Source organism: Macrosteles quadrilineatus, unplaced genomic scaffold (genome assembly GCF_028750875.1).
Source record: "Macrosteles quadrilineatus isolate MER2022 unplaced genomic scaffold, UCM_ALF_1.0 Scaffold_4__1_contigs__length_99947679, whole genome shotgun sequence".
NCBI lineage: Eukaryota > Metazoa > Arthropoda > Insecta > Hemiptera > Cicadellidae > Macrosteles > Macrosteles quadrilineatus.
Genome location: NW_026542597.1, coordinates 94,127,381 through 94,133,147, shown reverse-complemented (window position 1 = coordinate 94,133,147; position 5,767 = coordinate 94,127,381). Strand labels below are relative to the sequence as shown.

Below are 5,767 nucleotides of genomic sequence, written 5' to 3'. Positions count from 1 at the left end.
TGCCACGAAACTTGGTACATACGGGTAGAATGTCATGGAATAGGTTTATACACCATCAATTTCGTGATCCGTCCAATCGGCTCCGCCCCAGTGGCTCTAGAGTTTCCCATGTTAACCTTATGAGAAATGGAATTAGTGAATCTTAACAGCTGTTTCAATTAAACAAGTTGGTTCTGTTCTATGATGTTCAATAGCATTAAAGTTACAAGGATTACCAACAGGGTGCAGCACTATTATTTCTTTTACATTTATGACAACAGCTAATTTGCAACCAAAAGGTGAGTGAGCGTAGCGAACGAACTTCAACCTGGAGGCGAGTTAGCGTAGCGAACGAGCTAACCTGAAGGCAAGTGAGCGTAGCGAACGAGCTAACCCGAAGGCAAGTGAGCGCAGCGAACGAGCTCCAACCTAAAGGTGAGTGAGCGTAGCGAACGAACTTCAACCAGGACGTGATTGAGCCATGCGAACGAGATCATCTTGAAAATTAAGAAGTTAAACGGGGTAAATCCCGCGGGATTATAAATAGTCAAAGGTAAGACAACGTCTGCCGGGTTCAGCTAGTCCTTTATAAGATACGTTGATTAACAATATGTAAACGTCATTATATACGTAACAGCCAATTTACAGTATTTTTGCTTTTTGGATATGTCCCATTGCTACCTATGTCATTTGCATTATTTGTTGCCAATGAAGCCGCCAAGACCATATGAACTAGGAGGCCCCTAACAGTTCAAGAATAAAAGCCAACTTCACTTCAAGTATTCCTCTACACATAACATTCCGTAGAGAGATTATATTGACAACTTTATGATATTGATAAGGCTGAGACAACTAACTGACATCCCCCATGTCAAGGAATTCCAGCTTTTACCGTAACCCCACAATCAATTTCTCAAAACTATGCTAGAGGGTTCATTCATTGGCACAGAAGTACGATATGAAATGACGCGACGTGACGAAGGAAAAATCAAACTTTAACAAATATACCTCCCTTTGAAGTTAGAATATGACTTTCCAGAAAATATTTTCATTTCAAATAAAATCATATTACACTGATGAAATCACGGAAGTGTTTAACTACAAAAGATCCACCAATAATACGATTTTAATACTATTTAAAGGTTCTTCCAAAGGAAGAGATACCTTATAACATACTAATAATAACTACGATGACGTACAGTATAGGAAATATTTTATTCATTGAATGATCAAGCAAATTTGGCAAATAACGCAATTAATATCATTATTGTTTTTACACTTATTACTCTTTATAAACAATGCTAAATGCTCATAATATGTATATGTCACCCAATTTATCACAGTTAGATTAATTAAGGTAAGCCTTGAAAGTAACCGTCGATTTCGACGGGTTTCACCTAGTATACATATATATATCGAGAGTCAGTCGACCAACTAAGATTATTTTTTATTTATTTTTTATTTACAAAAGAATTATAACAACATGAACCTGTTACATGTACACAACAAATGCAATTAAAGAAAAGAAAAAAATTAAAGAACATGTCCAATAATTAATTGTTTTAATTATGTACAGAATAACATGTACAGAATACAATGTACAGAATACAGAAATAACCATTAACAATCAAAATACTCAACATCAAACTACAACGACATCAAAATAATGACTCCTGTGGTGCCTAATGACTGATAGTGTGGTGCCTACCCCACAGATTTTCAGGCCTTGGTATCTGGAACAAAACACATACGTCAGTATGGTGCTTTCAATTATTTTAAAATCAAATCACACATAAAATTAGCTATAGAACTTATATGTAAATTAGAATTATAGAATAGTCTAAATTAGTGTAACAACATGAACCTGTTACATGTACGAACCTTGCACACACTGCTGTAGCCTACCACAGATTTTCAGGCCTTGGCATCTGGAACAAAACACATACGTCAGTATGGTGCTTTAAATTATTTTAAAATCAAATCACACATAAAATAGTGGTAGAATGTCCACTGCGTGGTCCTACATGACCCCTACATTCTGAGGGGTTTACAATGCGCACGCATTGTACTGATTAATGGTAGACACATAATTATGAAAATGAAAATGTTTAGAGTACGAATTTGTTAATACAAAGAGTTTGTAGTTTGAAAAAACCATAAAATGTAAGCTAACTTCTAATTGGAATACTCTTAAATGTGGTTTTGCGTTTGTAATATCTCATTTGATTGACAAATTTCTCTAATTAATTGTCTCTACACTGTTGCTTAAAACCCTATATAATAAACCAAGCAATGAAAATATTTAAAAGGTTTTAAATTTAATAAATCCATGGTGACAATTAGAAACCATTAAAATGAACTTTTATTAACATAGTCCAACTTTTAGACATATGGGGGTATGTATTCTGTAGACAACGGCTGACACCAGCGCCAACCAGCAGCGGCTTTTGCACGGGTCACACTAGGCTGCTTGTCAGCCGCTGGTGATCGTGATATTGACAATGTGTAAGAAGGAACAGCAGTGAGGTTAGGTTAGGTTAATAGGTATTTTACAGTTTATTTGAGTTTTGTTTAACACTTGTTTAGTTTTGAAAGTTTTTGTACTGGACTGGAATGTTTTCCTAGTGTTCACCTGAGCTTAAAAATATTCAACACTTTGAACTTGTAAGAGAAGTTGAAAATTGAGAAGTTTTCCTTTGACAAGGGGACTCTTTACCTTGCAAGGGTTACATGAATTACAATTGTTTGAGACTAATCCTTTTTCAAAGCCAGTCGGGTAAAAGCCACTGGCAATTGGCAGGATCTAAATCTGAGACATCTGACAGTCGCGTCTTAATTTTGTACAGGTTTACTTTAAACCATTTGATGGTGGCTTTATTTGATTACGCCCCTTCCACAAGTCTCACGATCACCGGCCTTACATGACTAAATAAACTTTTTCTATGTTACTTACTTTATGATTGTTGAGATATACGTAACAAGCGTTACATGCTGGACTCTCGTCGATGTGCCTCTTCATCCGGTCCTTTATAACCTTCCCGCACTGTATGCATTTTTTCACCTAAAATACATAATATGTATTTAAATGTACATAAAAAAAAAATAAAACAAAACATATTATGTTTTGTTTTATTTTTTTTTTGTGTGGGGAATCTTTTGGACGATTTGCTTCCAAAAGGTTGAAGGTTCTGACCCCGGCTTGGAACTGGCACCTCGGACAACCATTATTCATTTTCCAAGTTCTGCCTCGTGATCCCTGTCATGAATACCAAGGCAGAAACCACCGTTTCAGTTCTAACCAAACAAGTTTTCTCAACCTTTGGCCCTCCAAAATTTCTAGTTTCCGGCAACATCTCCGCCTTCAAGTCAGTAACAGTCAAAAACCTTTGCATGGGTTTAGGCATCCAACACATCTACACCAGTCCCTATTACCCTAACTCTTCCCACGCCGAAAGAGTAAACTGGTTTACACCTGAACTTGCAAACATTAGAGAATATATCATTTACCTTTATGACATATTGAAGACTAATTATAATGTTAATGATAAAATGAACTTTAAAAATGCCAAGAAACAACACACAAGCTAACACACAAGCTAACACAAAAGCTATGAATGAGGCAAGAATTTCTGCAAACAACAAACTGATAATAAATCAACAAATAAATGCAAAGCGGCCTGGAAGATAGTGAGAAGTGAATCAGGGCAGAGCAAAGTACCGACTGAAATAATTCTTTCGCCTGATACCTTTAATGACGCCGTGGCTGGATTTACTTAGTTCTGCTGAGGCAGTCTACGCCGGAGTCGTCTCCGGAGTCTTGGAGGTTGGTCGGAAGGTAGTCAGATGTAGACGGGTCGACATTTAGATACGTTCCTCGTCACGTTCGTCGTGCTATGAGAAGGCAAGGAAATAGGCCTCACGACGGAGGACGTGGTGAAGGAAGTAGTAAAGGCTGGCAGTGCAGACTGTGGGAACTGTCTTTGGCCATTACATTAATGTATCTGCAATCCTAAAATGCAATGGGAAGAGAGGGAAACAGGTCCACGACGTAGGGGGTGGTGAAGGAAGTAAAGGCAAAGGTAAAAGGTAAAGTATGGTCCTGTAAAGGTGAGCAATGTTGAGTGTGGGAATTTATTAGTATCTGCAATACTAAAATGCTATGGGAAGAGACTGTAGACTGTGTAGATTAAAATGATTACGAAGCACGAATCGATACATATTTTAGATACATGCAATCGTTCACAATCAAACTGTACAACTGAGTTGACAACAACTGATTTTTACTCCATAGAGGCTAAAAACGATTTTTACTCCCTAGAGAATAAAAATGCTACTTTAGACCCGCAACGCATGCATAAAAAACTACTGTTTTTACTGCAGTATGACAAAAACAATATAATATGAACCTTGATGACTCCGCTCAATTTTGCAGATGCCTCTGCGAACGCCACCTAGTATTAATGTCTTAGATTGAAAGATTATAAAGGCTTCAGATGGATTTTTGAATGTTCTATATTTTAATGGATTTAAATGCAATGTTATGGAGGTGACCAGGCCTAGCAGTGGAACTTGCATTGATAATATTATTTCTAATGAGAAACATCAGATAGAAAACATCCTTGTTAAAGATATAGGTCTTTCTGATCATAGTGCCATTTGGGCTACATTACCCAGATTTAAAGAAAAGAAAAAAATTAAAGAACATGTCCTTAAACGATATTTTACTCCAAATGATATAGTTGAGTTTTAGAATAAAATTAAAAACTTGAAATGGAAGGTAGAGGTTGGGAAAAGTGTAAATGACAATTATAAAAATGTTTAAACAACTTTATCTTGACCATGAATGAAGTATTTCCACCTATGGTATTTCAACCTAGACCTCAGAGAGTAAAAAATAAAAAATAAATACAATGGGTGACAGAGGGGATCAAAGTTTCAAGTAGAAACAGGCGGCTTCACAGAGAGGCAAAGGAGAATGGAAGTGCTGAAGCACAACGTTATTACAGAACATACAGACAGTTGTTTGAAAAAGTAGTTATAGAGCAGCAAAGCGAAGGGCAAATGATCAATATATCAAACAAGCAAAGTGCAAAAGTCAAGCATCTTGGAAAGTAATTAAAAATGAGCTAGGAATGAATTCAAAGAAAAAGAATGATTTTAACGATTTTACAGAAGTACTAATTAAGGGATCCGTATAGTTAAAGACCCCAAAGTTATTCCGGATTATTTCAATGATCATTATCTCGACATAAGAAAGAAACTGAATATTCAAAGTTCACCAGAATAAGCTGTTGACTGTTGTAAAACAAGGATAAACTCAAAAAGTTTGTTTTTTGAGTTCAGGGAAGTACATGTCAATGAAATTTTAAAGATCATACAATCATTACCAAATAAGAAATCTATTGGTTGGGACGAGATTCCTGCGTAGTAGACCTGATCAAAATGGCTGGCCGGTGGCTTCTTCCTTTGCACTGGCAGCGTCGTTGAGAAGTTCTTCGTTCTTCATTAATTGAGACTTTCCGATATAAAACTTATACCTTCCAGACACTCAGAATTACATTAAAAACTGTTTAATCTTATATTTGTGTTCAAAAAATTTGTTAAAACTGTTAAATTAATTAAATTAATGTGGACTGGTACATGCAGCAATTAGTCGTCACTCGGCAGGGCTGCCAACCTCCAATTATCAAAGGTGCTCAAATTTTCCTTTTCGTGACACTAAGAAATAATGACATTAATGCGTTACAAACAGACATACACACAAAAATACAGAACTTAATTAGGGAAT

General features: G+C 36.2%; 1 long non-coding RNA gene across 1 annotated transcript; it reads right to left on the bottom strand.

Moving 5' to 3' along the window:
* Positions 1-1,557: 1,557 nt before the first annotated feature.
* Positions 1,558-3,019, bottom strand: LOC128991585 (uncharacterized). The gene is made up of 3 exons (XR_008490669.1): positions 2,933-3,019; positions 1,861-1,907; positions 1,558-1,712 (listed from the first exon to the last, which is right to left on the bottom strand). It is a non-coding gene; the product is annotated as an uncharacterized LOC128991585 (long non-coding RNA).
* Between the last annotated feature and the right edge of the window lie 2,748 nt (positions 3,020-5,767).